Raw genomic sequence first — 21,796 nt, 5'->3', positions numbered from 1 at the left:
TTGGCTAGTTTAACTAGGACTTCTCCTTAGTCCTCTGGTCGTGGCTTTCGCTACCGGAGCTGGTTTCGCCAGCTTGAGCTTGGCTAGTTTAACTAAGACTTCTCCTTAGGCCTCTGGTCGTGGCTTTCGCTACCAGAGCTGGTTTCGCCCGCTTGAGCTTGGCTAGTTTAACTAGGACTTCTCCTTAGGCCTCTGGTCCTGGCTTTCACTACCAGAGCTAGTTTCGCCAGCTTTTTTTTTTTTTGCATAAATCAGCAGGCTTTAAGGGACCTAAACCCAGGAGAAACACAGAAGCAAAAAGAAAACTAAAACAAACCCAAGTGGGTCATCAGGCATACCCACTGATACCACATACACATAATCCAAAACAGAAAAAACCAGAGATTATCTCACTCTTTGTCTAACAATGCCAAGCTTCTCCTCCTGAATCAGCTTTTGCAACTCTGGGCCAAGATCAAGTGGCCCAAGCTCTTCCTCACCCTGAGTAGGTCTAGTACTAGCCAATAGGTCAGCAACTTGGTTAGTCTCTCTGAACACATGAACTACCCTGCAAGCAGCAAACTGTTGCAAGGCTTTCTTGATCTCCAAAACAAGAAACCTGGACTGCCAAGGATGCACTAAACCACTGTTAGACAACAGGGAACAAGCTACCTGAGAATCAGTGGCAACAATAAGTTTACTAATCCCATGCCTAACTGCAAGAGACAACCCCTTCTGAATACCCTGGAGCACATGATGTAATACAGAAACAGGCTTAACTGAACCTCTAGCTGCTATAATCACATCTCCCATATGGTTGCGCAAGACACAGCCATAACCAGCAGAATCTTTACAGAAGGACCCATCTGAATTGAGCATAATATACCCTAGGTCAGGTTTTAACCATTCACACAAAATGACTCTAACCACAGCAAACTCAAATTTCAGATTCAAGTTCAGAGCCACCTTCCTGCTCCTAGGACAGTCCTAAGCCTTCACTTTAAGATTGGCGCACTTCAACCTAACATCAGTGACAATTCTTCTAACAATGTCTGACCCAAGTTCAGATGTATTAGAAAAGATCCTTCTATTCCTTTCCAACCAGACATGGTAGACAAATGCATTAAAAGCAAGCTTACCAATTACAGTCACAATATCTTGCCCCTTAAAGAAATTCACAAGCCACTCCACCTCCTGATCCCAAGCCATCATAGAAAATTTATGAGCATCAAGGAGCCTCAAGATAGCAATCCAGACAGTTTTAGAAAAGCTGCACTCAAAAAATAGATGATGAACATCTTCATTACCCCTCCCACACATCACACAGGTAGCATCAGACAGAAACCCCCACTTGACAAGCTTATCTTTAGTCTTCAAAGCCTTCCTCATAGCCAACCAAGTGATAAAACTATGTTTAGGAATATGATGTGAAAACCAGACAATAGTATGCCAATTAACCACCTCACTGACATGTCTAAGAGCAGCATAAGTTTCCTTCATAGTATACACCCCTGATTTCCCAGCAGTCCAGACTCTTTCATCCATGTAGCCATTATGTATATCAACCTCATGAAGCCTCGCCTCTATATCCATTAGAGCACCTTGAACCATGGGAGGAATAGCCCACTTACCATCAGCAATACAAACACTAACCTTAGCTGCACTATAAAGCCTACTATTAATTTTGAAAAAGCTGCTCAAATAAGGATAGAGAACTCCCATAGGGTGCCATATATCAAACCAGAACTCAGTAGTAGCACCATCACCCACTAAAACTTTAGCCATCTTTGCACTCTGCTCCCTGCACTTCAAAATACATCTCCAACTCCAAGAGGTTGTTTGAGGAATCTCCATGGACCAAAAACACTTACCTGCAATCAAGTTAGCTTTCACCCAAGAGACCCAGAGAGTATCTTTACCAATAAACAACTCCCAAATATATGGGAATCGTTATTACTTAAGATGAGATTCCTTTTTCCGGCGGCGACGGCGTAGGGTTTTGGGATTCCGGTCTTCTTGGAGTTCTCTTTTGCTGGTCTGGCGACTGGGGAACAGTTGCTTTTGCTCCCTCTGATTCCTATGGAGGGAGCAGGCGAGGATTTTTGTGCTGAGAAGTCGGATGTTCCTGGTTCTTCTTCGACTGCTTCTTCTGGTGATTCCAGTTGGGCTGGTTTGTTTCGTAAGACTGAAAGGAAAACCAGATCTAGGTTGGAATTCTCTCCTCCAACTTTTAATAAGGATGGTGTTTCTGAGGTGTTGATTGATGATTTCACTGATGAGATTCGTGACTGTGAGAAGTTATTGATGGGATCATTTGTTGGACAGAGGTTGGGTTTCAATATGGTACGTAGGGTTCTTCTTGCTCGTTGGAAGCCTAAGGGTGAAATGATTCTTACGGTTCATGGGGAATCAGCCTATATCATTAGGTTTACCTTGGAGGAGGACAGATTGAGATTCTTGATATGGAGCCTTTCTTCATAGCTCAGAGGTCGTTTATTGTCCGACCATGGGAGTTGTTCATGGAGGAGGATATTGATTTAATGGATTCTTTGCCTGTTTGGGTGTGTATGCGAAATGTTCCTATGTTTATGTGGAATCCTAAAGGGTTGGCAAGGATTGCTAGTCATCTTGGAAAACCTATTTCGTAGCTACGTCTATCAAGAACTTAAGTAACTTCAAATTTCTTCTAAATTATTAGATCAAACAAAATGATCCCATTAAAATGTTGATAAATTGGTCATTTTAGTGCACTAACAGTGCACTAATGTTGTGCCACTACAATGCATTGTAGTCACTTCCAGTGCAATCATCTAAAGGGGTAAACAAGTTCTATCAATTGGCAACACCTCTTCATTATCGGGTGAAATAAAAAGTTAGAAGATATAAAAAGGAAAGAAAATGAACTGAATAAGTTATTTTCTTATAAAACAAATGTGAGATTAGGCAAGTTTCATCAATAGATTTTAGCCATCTATGTGGAGGAATAGCGGCTATTGGATTTACTTGAGGTAACACCGTTACATTTACATAACGGCGTTAATCATCTAATGTGAAGTTAAATCTAACATTTATTTAACGGTCAATCCTAGTCCACGACTCCTTCACAAAATAATAAACAATCATGTCCCTTTCGCAAAACACGGTACTTATGTACGACCCTTTCGCAAAATAACCCTAATTTTTTTTTTGCAGATAGTAGTTAAAATAAGCAAAACTTGGGAGAAAATCTGACCTATTAATCTAATCTGGAGAACTTTCTTCACTTGAAGAACTTCTATCTGAAAATTAAATGGACAACCAAGTTTTAGATCTGGATTTCTAATGTCGGCTAAGGGGTTAATATGACATAGAGAGAGGAGAAAACAGATTTGCTAATCGTGTGAGAGAAGATGATCTAGGTTTAATATGATAGAGAGGGGGGAGTCGTTTAAAGGAAACATGCATGTTTCGTAATTGTGAGAAAATCATTTTACCACGTATTTTGTGGTAAAATATTTTTAAGTTTTTCCTAACCTTTTTTTCTCCCAAGAAACATGGTTTTCACATTCTTTTGTTTAAGTGGAACATTGAAAATCGAATTCCGTAAGAAATGAAATTTTCTACGTGTCAAACAGACCCTAAATTTTATATAAAGGAATCGGGTTACGACGTCGACGTTACAATTGACGGAAAATCAGGAACTGTTTTTACGGGGACAAGTAGGAGGGAAAGAGAGAGATCCATTCTTCTCAATCAAGAAACAGAGAGACTCCACCATGGAGATCACTAGAGATGTCTAGGAGAACGAGAATCTTGATAAAAAAAGGGAACGCAAGATCGAAAATAAAGATCAAGAACGAGAATCTTTATAAAAAAACGACGGTATTGTAGCATCGCGATCAAGAACGAGAATCTGAACATCGGAAAACGAAGGTCCTTTTACTCCTTAACCAATGCTTTTGTTTGCAATATCTCTTGAAAACCCTAAATCAATGCTTTTTTTTTGCTATCGAGATCTTTTATTTCTTTGTTCGCAATTCTAACATCGAAAACCCTAAATTCTACGGATTAAAGAAAATACTCGACATTAGGGAAACTCTAATTCCTCTTTGTTCGGGTCTGATCTACCGACCGTAATCTTGTACGTCGGTCAGTAAGAGGGAATCGGCTTTGACAATCAGATGGGTTAATGTTGGTAATTTTCCCTTTCCTTTTCTCGTAGACATGGAGTCTATTTGGATGTTTGGTTGCTTACTTTACTAAGTTATGTTGACCCGAATGATTTGTGCAGTTATTTAGATGAATCTTGGAATAACCCATGAGAGAAGAAAATGATTCTGGTTTAGAAGTACCCTTACAAAGTTGGTATTGTAACCCTAAAGGCCTAAACCCTAGATTTGTTTCAAAAAAAATAAAGGTTGACAGTAGGTGGGTATATTTGAAACAATAGTTGACAATATTGTTGGTCTAACTTCTCTTATGATGTGCGGAGTTCTAGTCCTTATGGTTCTTAATATGAAAAACTTGTATAAGTTCTGATCATTTGTGAGGGCATGCGATAAAATATGCTTTGTGCAAGAATACGAATTGCTGTGTCTTTAAACCCACCAAGAAGATGGACTCCGGCTTGACGGTTACTGCTATTTGCATCAACATATTTTTATATTTACTTATTTTAGTTTTTAGTAATGTACTAATATTTACTAATTTTTGAGTTTTCATAAATATCTTCATATATTTTTCAAAAAATAAATATCTTCATACATCGAGGTAATATTTATGTTTTTGGAATAAAGTCCGGTATCGATTTAATTACAAATACTTGTTGGCAGTTGGTTTTCTTTTGTGATTATTCATGATACGATGTATGAAGATGTTTATTTTATTCACTCTTTTATCATATTTTTTAACGATCTTTCAAAATTTTTTATGGGAAGTCTCTGCATATGACGTTGTACTGTGTATACAACAGTATAAGTGGGTTGTTTTTGAGATTATATGCTTTTGTATTGTTGGTGGTTGCTGATAGAAGAGATGCAGTGGGGAATATGATACTGAGTTCTTATGTTGTACGCGGAGATTTACCTTAAAACTCATTTTGTTTCTTTTTTTTCTTTCTTACTTCTGTGATTTTTGTAAGTTTCTTTTGACATCACATCTAATTACTAATAATTACTCGAGATTCAAGATTGAGGTTGGCATTGGTTTTTGAAAATAATGATCGGCAGTTGGTAATATTTGTGATGTTCGAAGATGCTTATTTTATTTTATTTTTGCTCTTTTATCATTTTTTTGAGCGATTTTTCGAAAGTTCTTATTGGAGGTCTCTGCATATGACGTCGTACAGTGTATACATCAGTGGTACGTGGGATGTTTTTGAGATAATCTGGTTTTGCATTGTTGGTGGTAGCTGATATAAGAGAAACAATGGGGAATATGACACTGAGTTCTTATGTTGTATGCAGAGACCTACCTTAAAACTTATTTTTTTTTTTTTTTTTCTTTCTTATTTCTGTGCTTTTTGTAAGTTTCTTTTGACATCACATCTAATTACTAATAATTACTCGAGATTCGATATTGGGGTTGGCATTGGTTTTTGAAAATAATGATTGACAGTTGGTAATATTTGTGATGTTCGGAGATGCTTATTTTATTTTATTTTTGCTCTTTTATCATATTTTTAACGATCTTTTGAAAGTTTTCAATGGAAGTCTCTGCATATGACGTTGTTCAGTATATACAACAGTGGTATGTGGGTCGTTTTTGAGATAATATGCTTTTGCATTGTTGGTGGGAGCTGATATGAGAGAAACAGTGGGGAATGTGACACTGAGTTCTTATGTTGTATGCGGAGACTTGCCTTAAAACTTATTTTGTTTCTGTTTTTCTTTCTTACTTCTGTGGTTTTGTAAGTTTCTTGATGTTTTGTCGACATAGTCGAAAATTGATTTTCTTTCAATTCCAATTGAATCAAATTATTAAACAAATTTTTTTTCTGTAAGTTTCTTTTGACATCACATCTAATTACTAATAATTACTCGAAAGTTGAAATTGAGCTTGGCTTTGGTTTTTGCAAATAATGATTGGTAGTTGGTAATATTTGTGATGTTCGAAGATGCTTATTTTATTTTATATTAATAATAATATATAATAGTTTTGGAACTTTTATAAGTATCTCCATACATCAAGGTATAATACCAAATTATGTGGGGTCATTCGAGACGGCGTTGGGATGTTGACTATAAATTAAAATACAAGTAATAGTTGACAGAGTATGTAACTGATATACTTTCGAGAATATTACTTTTAAGACTGGTGGTGTGAAATACCAGTAGGGATAAATGACGACTGTGAGGAGTATGACACTGATTTTGTGGTGTATGTGGAGATTTACCTAATATTTTTTTCTTTCTTTTCTTACTTTTGTGATTTTAATAAGTTTCTTTGGACATCACATTTTTTATTGACAATTTTTCGAGATTAAGGTTGCCAGTTGGTTTAGATTGTTAGTAATATTTGTGATGTTTGAAGATGCTTACATGATTTGATATAGTAATTTAATTGTGTTGTATTTTTTTAAGTATCTCCATACGTCAAGGTATAATACCAAATAATGTGGGTTTGTCAGAGATGGAGTTGGAACTTGACTATAAATTAGAGTACAAGTAATGGCTGGTTGTTGCTTTACTTTTTGTGGTTATAAATTTTATACCTATGGCGCACGGAGATGCTTATTTATCTTTCTTCTTTAAGTCCCATACATCATTTACGGTGTATCGGGACTTACATGTCAAGCTTATCTTCTTCTTTTCCTTGTAAATATCTAAAATCTTGTGATTTTAGTGTCTTTTGACATCAGATTTTGCCACCAACAATTCTGTATTTTATCCAAGATTAAGGCGTTCATTGGTTTATCTCAAAAAGTGGTTGGCAGTTGGTGTTTAAATATCGATAACTTATACCTGTGGTGTCAGAAGATGTTGTGTCAGAAGATGCTTATTTTATTATCTAACAGCTTCATGTTAGTTTCCTTCTTACTAGTATATTTTATTTTTTAAAAATTTGGACAAGTCTCTTCATAGACACTAAATTCGCCACCAATGTGTGGCTTTATTCGAGAATATGATACACATCATACAATACGGTACTTGGGATTTTTTCGAGATCAAGTAATTTGTAAATGATATGACGGTGGGGTACCAAGTAATGTGGGACTAATGATGACAGTGGTATCTATTCTAGTTTGTCAAGCCTCAAGGAAATACTTTAATTAGTTGTGACACTGATTTTTTTTTTGTGATGTATGTAGAGACTTACCTGTCTGTTGAACTTTTGTTATTTCTTTTTGTTTTTAGTAAGTTTCTTTTGACATCACATGTTTCTACTAAAAATTGTGGGTTTCACTCGATGTTAAGGTTGGCATTGGTTTATTGCAAATAATGATAGGCAATTAGTTCACGGTTTTGGTTATATATGTGATGTCCAAAGATGCGTATTTTATTTGTTAGTAATAACTTATATTGTAAGTATTTCCATACATAATGGTCTGATACCAAAATACGGTGGTCCATTCAAGATGAAGTTGCGATAGACTAGAAATCAAATACAAGTAATGGTTGCACTTGGCAGTTGGTTTACTTTTGTTGTTCCTAATATTTTTGTGTTGGAGCATATGAATATGCAGTGACGTTATGTTGTAATTTATCAAGCTAATAGGGTTAATGCGCCATCTCCGACGTGATGTTTGAAGATTCTTGTTTAATAACTAAGGTTGGGAGTCACTGTTGTCTAATCAAGCTCATAGACTTGTTTCCTTTCCACTGAGGAAGGAATATTACTGGCATTCAGTTATTTGGTTTTCTGTTTGACAAAGAATTCAGACAACAATGTTCTTCTATTACAAGGTACTTGTTTAATCTTCCTTTAAAAGATATTTATGTTTGGTTTTAAGCCTCTCATATTATCCTACAAATAAGAAAAAAGAAACACAATCACAAGTTTTCTGGTTTGTCTAAACTATGATAGCTTGTTCGATATGGTAACTATTGATGTGCATATAAAGGAAAATTTTGACATTATTGTTCTGTACCAGTCGGCTGGTTTCAAATATTTCAACGAGATGAGGAGTTTGTTGAAACAGAACTTCTACCATCTAGAGTTTAAAGAAGTGGCAAAAAGTAGTAACTTGTTTTATGATAGAAAATACAGTTTCTATTAGATCATAATAGTTCCAATAGTAAGTAGGGTAGTATATTGCTGCTGAATCTTATTCCTGACTTGGCCCGAGTATTGATCCAAAAGCTCTTGTGTTGAGTTACTATCTCTCTCAAATATGCACAAAAAAACGAACAATATGACCACTAACAACACAGTATCGAGGGCCTCAGTTGGGCTTACGATTCAGACACGAAAAAATTGTTGAATAGGAAATACCTAGTAGCTTGAAGGCTCATGAAGCTCTTGAGTCTTGGAAGGTACATGATAATGTAACCACTTAACTCTTGCTTCTTGAAGAGAATCTAGGAACTATTTATGAACTATGAAAACTAAATTAAACCATGTTAATTTACCATTTAACTCCCGTCTTCGGGTCCATTTGGACGAACAGTTGGTCCCGGGTGCTAAACAAGATTACTTAGTTGAATAGGCTCTCGTATATTTTTCCAAAGATTCCTGCAAGTAAGAAAAAAATGTGATCATAAGCTTCAGGGTTTAGAAGGCCCAAAGATTCAGTCATGCATATAAACTATCATGGGGCAGTTCTTTTCAGTAGTTACTTATGTTAAGTTTTACATTACTTTTCGTGTGACACATGTGGATTGTAGGTCCTCTAATAGCTGAGTGATGTTGATGTGATACTGAACCTGATGAAGCGTCTCATCACGATCTAGAAGTATTAAACGCAGCCTTAAAAAATGGTTTGTTATGCTATAAGCCCCTAAATTTATTTTGTTACCGATGGATATGCCAACCTGATGAAAACATGTCGATTGGCGAGTTTATCTTATATAGTAGTTCTGTTATAATCTAGACAAAATTAAGGTGGGTACGGGAGTTGCTAAACATTGAGTTACACGATAATGGTAATGGTTACTTTTATTGTCGGAACGCTTTGCAGGTGCAAGATTAAATCCTAAAACATTTGACATAATGGTTATGGTATCTTTACTTTGAGCATTTTGAGCTATTCAGTTAGTCATATATACACATAGTGTTCACTCCTTTGACTAGTTTTTTTGTATACTAACATTGCTTCCAATTTAGTAGGTTGGAGTGGTTGGAGTCTCCGAGACACTTCAAAGCTTCCCTTCCCGATAGAGAGAAACTTTGGTATGCACTAATTGTACTTGATTATGCTCTTCTAACTTGATGTTTCTCCAAAATAATGTAAGTTCCAAATGATAACTTCATTGAACTCATGTGATAGAGAAGATACAATAAATAAGTTTCACAAAGAAAAAAAAATCAATGGAGCCCGCGTCTTTGGTTCAGGTTGTCGTTATAATTTGAAATGAACTTTTATTAGTCGCCGACAAACTGGAGACCCTGCAAGATATGTTACCACTCATAATAACATAAAAAAAAAATTCTTGACTATTCTTTGTGGATATATTTCTAGATATCTACTGCCTTCCTCTTCATTTTTCGTTCATTTATTTGGGTTCATCAGTTAACTGAGTTCATCAGTTATTTGAGGGTTAAACTTCTTTAACCAATCAAACAATTTTGGATACATGTAATATGTCTAGCAGAACAAAAGAATACCAGACTTGATGGATGTCGAGAAAAAGGGCAAACGTGGCCAGTAGCTTATAGACCAACTCAACCTAGCTAGTGTTGATCAATTTATCTTCTGCAGTTATTATATGATGACGGTTTCAGTTTACTGTAGGAGGAGAAAAGAATAGCTTGTGTTCTTTGGCCTCAAATTAAAGCGCTACTCTGTGCAAACGTGGTTGAAGTGTAGGAGATACAACTACTAACACTTCAAATTGAAAAACCTCTAAGATAATCTATATCTACCCTAAGAAGCATAGATACCAATCCCATACAAACAGAAAAGGGTAATCAAGATCTATGTACTTGGTTGTCTGAGAACTAGTCGTTGCACGAAAAGGTGACTTGGTTGATCGAGTAACCCAAAGAATAATAGTAGGGGACATTTTAGATGAATACCTTGACGTTTAAAAGGGGTGTTAATATTTCAAATAGTATAGAGATGACCAAATTCATACAAGAATAACTTCCGCACGAGTAAGTTATCATTCCCAACAACTTCTATTTCTTTAAATTGGGATCATTAAGATACTTACAACATGCACAAAGTAAAACTATGAAATGATATTCTTTTTTCTTGCTTGGGTACATTGTTGTTAGAAAATTAGCAGTCGTTTCATATAACTTTTTTGTTACAGGAGAAAGGGTTTATGGCCCATTATGTGCCCATATATCCACTTACGAAAAAGGTTGTTCTTATTGATTTATTAGAAGTCAATGGAGCTTCAAATTCATGATTCTAGCTCAGTATATCCATGGAACAATAGATATGAGGTTTAAAAATCTTTTTGTTGCGGTTAAACCATAGTACCATACACCCATAGATTCCTGGATATTCAGGAATTGCTCTAAGACTAAGGCTAGAACCCGCAATGTTAGATATGAAGCTTGTAGCGGAAAACATGCATTGAAGCAGTCACAAAGGAATATATTGAGGTACATTTATTCTTTCAGTTTTATTATTTTACGGTTTTACCATATCTTACACTTCTGTTATGAAGTATTTTAATTTCCGTAATGCGAACCTAAGCCCAAGTATCTTATTTTATCCAAGGAGTAAGTTTAACTGTGATGTGCATTATTGTTTCAGAATAGTATATATACCGATAATTCTTTTCGACCACTCCATGGTTGGACGACCTTTTCCTGCAACTATAATGTAGTCTGTCTCAAAGGGCTCATTAAAAGATATATAATATTTAGGTAACGGTCGACTTTTACATTATGTGGTCAGATAACGTGGCCCTTGTAGCATTTTTCAGTGCCAATGAATAGACAATGATATAAGAAAAAACTGACTGTGGAGGTGATACTCAAGCATCTTGTTTGGAACAAAGTCACAAACTCGTAAACAAGCATTCGATGCCCACCAGCAATACAATAACCCACGAGAGGAAGCTGTCATTGTAAACTTCTATTTCCACAACCATGTTGGGGTCATGCAGGATATCTTACAACATGCTAATAGTAAAAATGCTATAACTTTGTGCTTGAGTTTCTACTGCTATTTAGTTTTGGATTTTAGTACAGCAAACAGGGATGCCACATAATCCTGACGGTTTTAGTAAGTTCTTGTTTTGTAGCACTGAGTTCAGAAACAACAGATTTGTACTGTTCTCTTGCACTATCTAACTCCTATTCCCAATCACTATTAGAATTTATGAAATTGTCAATAGTCGTGATCTCCAGTTGCTTAGCCTGAGGTTTTGCCGCTCTTGTCGCCTCTATTGCAGATTCTTTAGACTCGTTTATTGTGTTAAGCTTGCTTGTTAGATCCTCGACGGTTCTTTTAGCTTTCTCAAGCTCAACCAGTGCATGAGCCTTGGTAGTTTCAACATTCCTTAAACTTGTTCAGTTCTTTGTGTGCCAAGTAAACATATACAGAAGTTCAGAGCTTATGATATAATCTTTTAAGAATTCTGTCAAACTAAATGCCATTTTGAAGCATCAGTGCTTCTGCCTAAAAGGTTTAAAGAGAGACCGAAGTACCAGCTTAAAATGTTCGATGAAAAAAAATTCAAAAATCTTCTACGGACTGGTTAAAAGCAAGGAATGAATTTTGGTTTGGGTAGGCATGGAAACGGAAATATTTCGGTCATTTCGACCGAAATATTTTTGAAATTTATTACCTTGACATAGCATTGTTAAGAGAAACTTGTTTTGGTTTCCATAGAAATTTCGAGAGGCATGGAAATATTGTGGTCATTTCGACCGAAATATTTCGAAATTTAATTCCTTGGTTAAAAGTAAACCAAAAACATCTTATTTTCTCAAAATGATTTTCGCCTCGTGTAAATATTTGCTAGTTGGTAGTCTTAGCACTATGGCACCTGGTTGGTAGTTTACATGAGAATATACCTCAGTGAGGAAGTTTCGATTTCTTAACGGCAGGTTCCTCCCCTGAACCAGAAAAAAGCTCCCTCACCAAATAATCTAACAGCAGCTTCGACGGAAGCAAATGGTGCTCTCGTGTCTATCTCTCTGATTTCTTCCCTCGGAGAATCTTTAGGGCTATGAATCACAGGTAGAGCTTTTATGCCGGTACTTCTCTTTTCGTTCACCGTTCTCTCAGTTTCACCTGTTAACTTGCATAATGAGCTAAATAACTAATACCAGAAGGAAAACAAAAAGGTTATCTATTGAAATGCAAACAAATGCAACAAATAGAATATTCATAAATTTATTATCTTCAGTGGAAAGTTGTATTAGAAGAGTTTGAACCGTGAAGAGAAATTAACAAGGTGACATCTCTAAGCGAAAGACTGTAACTTCATTCACAGGAGACTGAGCAGGTAATATTTTGGATTGGTATGCGAACTGTTATGCATATGGAATTAATATTTTGGATTGATTTGTGTATGGTATTTGTATTTTGGATTGTTCCATGGTGAGTTTTGCATATGAAAAATTCTATTCCTCTGTCCATTTGCTCCCTCCCCCGGCCCTCCGGCTCACGTGGCTGACGTTGTCTAATAGTATCTACCGTGTAAACGTTTTGGTGCCTCTAGAATAGTATGTATTGTGAATTATTTGCATACTGTAAGTTAATACTAAATTAATTTAGTATATTGGCTCTTGGTTCTTGGAAGCTACATAAATGTCGAAACCACTGCTCTTGCCTCTCGGTGACATGTTAGGAACCATGTATAAACTACATAAACTTAATTGAATCTGCATTGGATACCTTATTGAATGCTTTTGGGCCTATATGAAGGAAAATTTAGTTTCGGGTGTTAATTATCACAATTTTTTTTAAGATGGATTAGCTAAACTAATATTGCTTAGTTCAATAAGCTCTCGTATTTTCTTATGAGATGCATTATCAAAATAATGCTTAGCTCAATAGGATCTCGTATTTTTTTAAATGGATTAGCTAAACTAATTTAGTTTCGGGCCTATATGAAGGAAAATCTATACAATGGTTTTTAGGCCTTGTTCTCCCAATCTGATCTCCTGATCCTTAATCAGTGGTTATCTAGAGGTATCAGGATCTCTTGACCTTGTGGATATTAACTTCATTGCGTTGAACTTGACAGTCGTGTGGGTTATTGTTTCATCTTTGTTGGTGATGTACCTAATATATTAAGAGTTACATTATTCTTTCACTTTTACCGTTTTACGATAGTCTTACACTTCTATTATGAAATATATTTATTTTCGTGATGCAAACTTAAACCTAATTAACTAGTTTCATTGAAGCATTAACTTCTACTTGTGGTTTGCTTGAATCAAAATGATACAGCTGAATTATCACCTTAGAAGAATATAAAAATGATATAGCTGAATTATCACCTTAGAAGAATATAAAATTCATCTATCTTGTACACATTGTCGTGGAAAATACTCTCATTTGTAGTTTTGACATTAGTACAAGTTCTGTTATTTTTCTAAACAATTTGTTTCGTTTAAGATGTTTTTAGGTTCTATATCATGATTAGTTCAGTTGCAGTGGTTTCTGATAGTGTATGTTGGTAGTTTAGGACTATTCGGTTCATCTTGTGAAACTAATCCATTCTTTCGTCTTGGGTTTACCCTTGTATGTTTTGGTTCTATTTTTTCTTAAATTTACTTTCAGTAGAAAACTGCATTAGAAGAGTTAGAACTGTAATCTCTCTTATGTTCATCTATTCTTCTGGTGGTAGTCTTTTCTCTGTTTAATATGTACATTATGTGTATCTAGTTACTTATCTTTATGTGCTGCGATTTTTGTACGATTTTTTCTGGTACTTTATAACATGGTTTTGGTGTTTGTTTGAATGACTAGTATGTAGTGTACACTAGTACTCTATATTGGTATTTTATCCATGTGTGTTTTTTTTGTTGAACTATGCATGTATGTTTTTATTTGGTATTTTTGTGTGATTCTTTATATGATTGCAATACCATATGAATATATTCACGGTTGTTTGAATAATATTATGTACTAAAATGATATTCCAAATTGTTTTGTATATGGGGTTTATATTTTGGATTACTTTGAGTATGGTATTAGTAATAGCATGTACTAGTATTTTGGAGAGTTCAATCATGATAGGGTTTAGTGTTTTGATGGTAGACTTTAGTATTATTTATGAAGTTATTTGGCTTGTTTTGGATTTGACAGTTAGTCTTTTGCTGGTGTGAATTACATTTTTGTTATTCGGTTGTCCAGTAGTATTTATCAACTAAACTTTTGGTGTTTCTTCTATTACTATGTATTGTAATAGTATGTACGTACGATATTTAGTTGGTGTTCATAAAATTTATGTTTGTATGCTTCTTTGTGTCCATAAAATTTATGCGCACGGGTGTTTTGGTTGGTATTTTGTACTATGTATTTTAGAATTAGTATTTTCTTGTAAAATTTATGCACACTAGATGACTCGACTTTGAGGAACTCTGATTTCACTTTCTTCGTACCTGATCCAACGATCTTAATTTTGTACATCAGTGTGAGGAAATTGACCCAGTATTGAACTTGATAGTCAGATGGGTTATTTGTTGGTGTATATTGCTGATAATTTTTCTTCCCTATCCTCCTAGACATCAAGTTCTTTTAGTCAATCTTAAAATAACCCATGAGGGAGGATAGTGCCTCTTGCTTTAGAATTTCTTTTGCAATATTGGCATTAAACATAAACCCTAAATCTGTTTCAGAAAAAAATAAGGTTGGCAATAGGTCGCATTCGAAACAACAAATAACAAATGATAACACTTTATATTGTGGATCAACTTCTCTTATGATGGAGCAAGTGTATATCTTTCAAAAACTCCTAGTTCTCAATACGATAACTTTTACAAAAATATGCTTTATTCAAGAGTATGGATGGCAGTGTCTTTATACCCACCAAAACTAAATTCAAAAAGATACGAAAAAAAACTGTTGCCGGAAACTGAAAAGGCGGGAACGGACAACATTGTTCTTTATACCCACCAAAAATAAATATGCTTTATTTAAGTTTACAAAAGTTTTAAGTTTCTGCATATGTTGCCGTACAGTGTATACAACCATGATACATGGTTTTTTTTGGGAATACGATCTATAGTGTTGTGGACGTTGATATAACAATTGGGATAAACGATGGCAGTGGGGAATGTGACACTGATCTATAGTGTTCTGGACATTGATATAACAGTTGGGATAAATGATGGCAGTGGGGAATGTGGCACTGATTTTTTGTGTTGTATGCAGAGACTTACATATTTGTTAAACTTATCTTAGATTTTTTCTCTTTCTTTTGACATCACAACTTTCTACAAACAATTGTGGGTTTCACTGAGGTTTGGCAGTTAGCTTATTCGGTTTACATGTGATGTTCGAAGATGCTTATTTTATTTTCAAAAATATTTTATAAATGTTTTCTAGTTTTTGGAAGCATCTCCATACGTCAAGGTATCATACCTATTCTGTGGGTTCATTCGAGAAGGATTTGAGACTGACTATCAAAGAAATGGCTGGCAGTTGGTTTACTTTTACACCTACAGCGTATGGAGATGCTTATTTGTTAAACTTATCTTATTTGTTAAACTTATCTTTGAAAATAAAATAAGCATCTTCGAACATCACATGTAAACCGAATAAGCTAACTGCCAAACCTCAGTGAAACCCACAATTGTTTGTAGAAAGTTGTGATGTCAAAAGAAAAGAGAAAAAAATCTAAGATAAGTTTAACAAATATGTAAGTCTCTGCATACAACACAAAAAATCAGTGCCACATTCCCCACTGCCATCATTTATCCCAACTGTTATATCAATGTCCAGAACACTATAGATCAGTGTCACATTCCCCACTGCCATCGTTTATCCCAATTGTTATATCAACGTCCACAACACTATAGATCGTATTCCCAAAAAAAACCATGTATCATGGTTGTATACACTGTACGGCAACATATGCAGAAACTTAAAACTTTTGTAAACTTAAATAAAGCATATTTATTTTTGGTGGGTATAAAGAACAATGTTGTCCGTTCCCGCCTTTTCAGTTTCCGGCAACAGTTTTTTTTTCGTATCTTTTTGAATTTAGTTTTGGTGGGTATAAAGACACTGCCATCCATACTCTTGAATAAAGCATATTTTTGTAAAAGTTATCGTATTGAGAACTAGGAGTTTTTGAAAGATATACACTTGCTCCATCATAAGAGAAGTTGATCCACAATATAAAGTGTTATCATTTGTTATTTGTTGTTTCGAATGCGACCTATTGCCAACCTTATTTTTTTCTGAAACAGATTTAGGGTTTATGTTTAATGCCAATATTGCAAAAGAAATTCTAAAGCAAGAGGCTCTATCCTCCCTCATGGGTTATTTTAAGATTGACGAAAAGAACTTGATGTCTAGGAGGATAGGGAAGAAAAATTATCAGCAATATACACCAACAAATAACCCATCTGACTATCAAGTTCAATACTGGGTCGACTTCCTCATACTGATGTACAAAATTAAGATCGTTGGATCAGGTACGAAGAAAGTGAAATCAGAGTTCCTCAAAGTCGAGTCATCTAGACTTGAAGATTGGGAATCATTTGTTTGAACCGTAAAATTTAGGGTTTCGGGTATCATAAAATATTGCGAACAAAAGAGTAGATCAAGTAGTAAATACCTTTGCTTGAAGAAAGTTAGGGTTTCCCAATGCCTAGATCCAGAGATCACGATGGTGCACTACCGAGAGAGAGAGGAATCAATACACTAGGGTCACCGTCATCTTCTGATAAAGATTCTCATTCTTGATCTTTCATTCCCACTTGGTTCGCGAATTAGAAGAGAGACAAAGAGAGAGAGAGAGAGAGAGAGAGAGAGATAGACAGTCACAAATATCTCTGATGATCTCCATGGCGGAATCTAATTGTTTCTCGATTGGGAGTAATGCCTCTCTCTCTCTCTCTCTCTCTCTATCTCTCTCCATGAAAACAAATCTTGATTGAGAATAATGCGTCTCTCTCCTCGCCTCTCTCTCTATCTCGCGTTTCTCTCCTCGCGTCTCTCTATCTCGCCTCAACATATTCTTGATTTTGGTGGACATACTTCTGAATAAGGAAATTTTCAACAACTTCCTTATTTCAACAAGGATTTTAAAAATGATACCTGAATAAGGATTTGGGCAATTTGGGTCCGCTGACTCAAACTATCTGGTCAGCTTTCCGCTTGTCATAGATTTTGTAAAGAAATTGCTAATTAGCCTAAAAAATGGGGTCGAATCACTGGTTGAATCATATGGCAGAGTAAGAAAACCCTCATGGTCGTACCATACAAAGGGAGGAATGGTTTAACCAATGAAGATTGGTTTCATTAAATTCTGAATGTGGTCAGTCTATTTTTCTCTGCAATATTTGAAATTGTTGTAAATACATAGGTTAGGAGTGACAAGAGCAGAACCAATTTAACTAAACTAAACCGACTAATCAGGACTGATCCAAACTGAACAATTTCATGTATTTTGAAGTACCTGAGTTGAATTTCTACATAGAAGGCTATTTTTACATAGTGGACCATTTGAAATTTCAATATGAAATTAATCGTTTTTGCATCTTCCAGTTTTAATACTTTCACAGTAGTATCGTTTTGTATAAGACTTTGAAATAAGCAACTTGGTGAGATTTGTTTAATTAATTACTTATTTCATTTTTATTTTGTTGAAAGAAGTTTGAATTGTTCAGCGTGTGCCTCGAACCCTTGATCTCCAGGTGAAAAATTATACCTCTTACCACTCCAACCAAGGATTGTTGGCTTGTTGAAAGAAGTTGTTTATTTCATAGTCTTAGACAAAACGATACTAATGTGAAAGTATTCTTTTGGCTTGATTTTGGTGGTGGACCGCAACGGTTCAAAACCCGAGCACGTGCCAACGTTCACAATTCCTAGTTCAGAAAATTATTTTTTTAGGTAGAAAAATTAATAGGGAAATTTTAAAGGCAATGTGTTTTTCGGTTAAAGGCAATGTATTTTCGGCTAAAGACAATGTATTTTGCTCTCAAGACTTGGTCAAAACAAGTTGACCACGTGTCATTAGGCAATGCCACCTCTTTCTTTTCCGTCAAAGATCTCCCTCGACTTCCAGTAGACAACCTAACTTAAAAAAAGTTTCTCTCTGTTCTTCCTCCTCCTTCTTTGTTGATGAACTCCGACTGGTTTATATAGGAAGAGAAGTTCTTTATGACGTCTTATAAGAAGGAATCAAAGAAGATCTTTAATGGTGATAAATTGTGCCTCACTCATTTCTCTGTAAAATCTAATAATGTTGTTGATATGATTCTTATATTTACCCGTTTTACAAAAATCACCAATGATGTCCTCAAGATTGGTCGAGCTTAGAATCTCTATTGATCTAATGTATTTATGTGGGGTAATCCCAAAGCTTCCATGGAAGAATTTGTATCCCCATCCACCAAACCATGGTTGCCCATAAGCTACTCCATAAAGAAGACGAAGATGCATTGATCTCTTCCCTGATACGTCTTCAACTATAATTCTCCGTTTCATGAGACAAATAAACATACCTAGAAACTAAACTCCTTTAAGTGATAGCAGAAGGTTGAAGACACCATTTGACCGAAACAAATAAGCATACCTAGAAATTAATCTCGTTTGAGTGATAGCAGAAAGATTTAAGAATACACCATTTTCACCCGCTGAGTTTTACTTGCTTAAGGGTACCAGTTCTGGTTTAAAATTAGACTTTGAAAACGTTTCCGGTGAAAAAGGCTCCTCCCTTTCACCTGCCGACAGTTTGACGTCGTTAGGTCAAATTCTGGTTTAGGCATTGCCTCTTGAACACACATTGCCTTTAACCAAAATACAGATTGCCTTTCGCGAGATTGCCTATAACAACTTCGAGCATTGCCTTTAAAATCTCCGAAATTAATACAATCATAATAACTAAAGGTCGATGTTTTAGGGAAACAAAAAAAGTTTCCGGAAAAGACGGTGAAAAACCAAAAATATTTCACCAAACGCCCCTTACTAGTAACCGGCCAGATATAAAATTGAGAGTAGAAATAGGGGAAGAGAGAGGAGGGTTAATCATTTTCATTATTAGTTGAAGAATAATTGAAATTTACAGTTTCATCAACTGGTTCATCAATGAAAGACCTTGTTTTTTATGTTGTTTTGTCTATATCTTTCCATGCTTAAGCTAAACTTGATGAAACATTCCAAATCTCAGAATCAACAAGATCTATTTTAAAATCATCTTCTTTAAAACTTTTTTTGAAATAAAGGGAAAAAGATGGTTTTCGATTGAACTAATTGTTGATGGGTTTGATTCTTTGTCCTTGTCAAGAATTCGGGACGGGTTTGAGCAAAAGTTACATGTTGTATAAGAAATCGGAGAGTTGGGTATAAATAATGGGAGGATGATTCTTCCCCTAAAAATGAATCCATCCATGGAATTACAATATTAGCAGAAAATTTCAGTTAGGCAAAGCGTCGAACAATTCATGTCCAAAAAATTTTCTCTTTGTTTTACACTAAAACTTCATCACTGAATATTTGCGTTGAGACTTGGAAAAGATGATAGATGAACAAAAGAAGAAGAACAACCAGATAAATCCATTGCAGAGATACCCGGTGAAATTTCAGGAGAAAGGGCTTGTTTGGTACATTAACTTCATCTCAATTCCCTTTACATATATGCTAATAGGGAAGGATAGAGAAGAGAGAGAAAAGAAGAGAAAAAAGAAGAGAGAAAAGAGAGAGAAGAAGAGTTAATGGTCGCCGGAGTTAGTGTCGGTGGTGTTGTCGAAGTTAATGGTTGCCTGAGTTATGGTGGTGGAAGGGGAAGATGGAGAAAGAAGAAAAAAGAATACAATAAAAGTGGATAGTGGTTGGAGGAAATAGAAAAAAATTGTTTCCACCCAAAACTTTGTACCCCGGATAAGTTTTTTATTTCCCCAAATCACCCACCTAACTGAAAAAAACCTGTACTTTTTCTATTAATCAGAAGTTGCCACAATATTCTAAGTAAGGCCAGCGCCTTGGGGAAATCAATATAGTTTCTGGGGAAATAGGTGAAAATCCAAAAAACATAAACGAAACACACCCTAAGCGTTGCCGACAAAATGTCGCCGACCGGAAGTGTCTGACGACGGCCGGCGACTTCTTATCTCTTCTCTCTCTCTTTCTCTTACCTCTCTCTTCTCTTTCTCCCTTCTCTCTCTCTCCCTTCTCTCTCTCCCTTCTCCCTCTCTCTTTCCCATCTCTCTCTATCTCCCTTCTCTCTCTCTCTTTCTTCTCGCTCTCTTCTGTCCCTCCCTAAATCCAGCGAAGGAGAGGAACTCCTTCGTCGGATTTCTGGTTTCCAGACGACCAGACGAGATCTGGTCTCGTCTGGTTCCAGAAGAGACCAGATCTCATCTGGTTTGGTTTCCAGACGAAACCGATCCAGATCAGTTTCATCTGGAAACTAGGGTTTCGCGAAGGGATTCCTCCCTTCGCCGGAGATATGAGAGAGAGAGTTGAGAGAGAAGAGAGAGGAGAGAGAAGAGAGAGGAGAGAGAGGAGAGAGAGAAGTGAGAGGCTCGCACGTCTTTGGGAGAATTTACGATGAAGGTCGCCGGAATCCATGGTGAAAGTGAGAGAGGAAGAAAAGGGAAGAAGCTGAAAATAATAAGTGTTTGGAGGAAACAAAAACTTTTTGTTTCTACCCAAAACTTATTGCCCCGAAAACTTCGCTTATTTCCCCATAACACTGGCCCTAGGTAATGATACATAAAGTTTGAAATAATACGAGTAATTACTAATAAGGTTATGTTCAAATTTTCTCTAAAAAAAGTTAGAAATTTTAGGTTTTCTTATTCTCGATTCTTGTTCTTCCAATATTCAAGTCTTCGAGTCTTCCACTTCTTAAAGGATTAGAAATAGAGAGAGAAATCTTGAGACAAATGATTTTCGTGAGTAATCAAAAGCTTTGGATTAGTGCAAATTCTAGAGAGAAAGTAGAGAGAGAGAGAGAGAAGAAGAAGAAGGTGAGGGTCTTAATGGAAGCAAGTCATTAGTCATGTTGTGTTTTGTCTTTAATGAATCCCCAAATCTATTCAGCTATCATCCATGTCTTAACTAGAGCTAAATTATATATACAAGCAAGGTGTTTGATGAAAGACTTCATCCAAAATCTCCAGAAGAATAAAAAATCTTGCCAGATTGCTTCATTGACTTTTAATACAGTTAACTAATGAGTCCTTTAGAACTAAATTATTTGTCTTCAAATTTCATTTGTTAGTCGTTAAGTTTGGAGAAATTAATTATGTTAAATAGTTTTTGCAAGCAAGGTTCGTTTTGCAGTCAAGCAATTTATCAGAGGCATGAAGAAGATAACCAAATTTACAAGGAGTTGATGTGTAAATAGCTTACCCACTTGGTGACTACAGTTAATGAATAGGTAGATTTTAGAGCCCCCTTCGTTGTTGTTAAAAAGGACCCCGCATGGCTCCATTGACTTTGTAAAATGCCTTTGACTTAGCTTGGTTAAAGGGCCCCCAATTGAATGAGTGAAACAATCCCCCTTTAAAGCTGTATTTCACCCACGTTAGGAATTTAGTTGTAAAAATTATAAATCTTCCCAAAACCCAAATCCCTAGACATTCC

Source organism: Eschscholzia californica, unplaced genomic scaffold (genome assembly GCF_041429995.1).
Source record: "Eschscholzia californica isolate CP2 unplaced genomic scaffold, dmEscCali1.0.p SCAF_3, whole genome shotgun sequence".
NCBI classification, from domain to species: Eukaryota; Viridiplantae; Streptophyta; class Magnoliopsida; order Ranunculales; family Papaveraceae; genus Eschscholzia; species Eschscholzia californica.
This window is presented reverse-complemented; position numbering follows the sequence as displayed.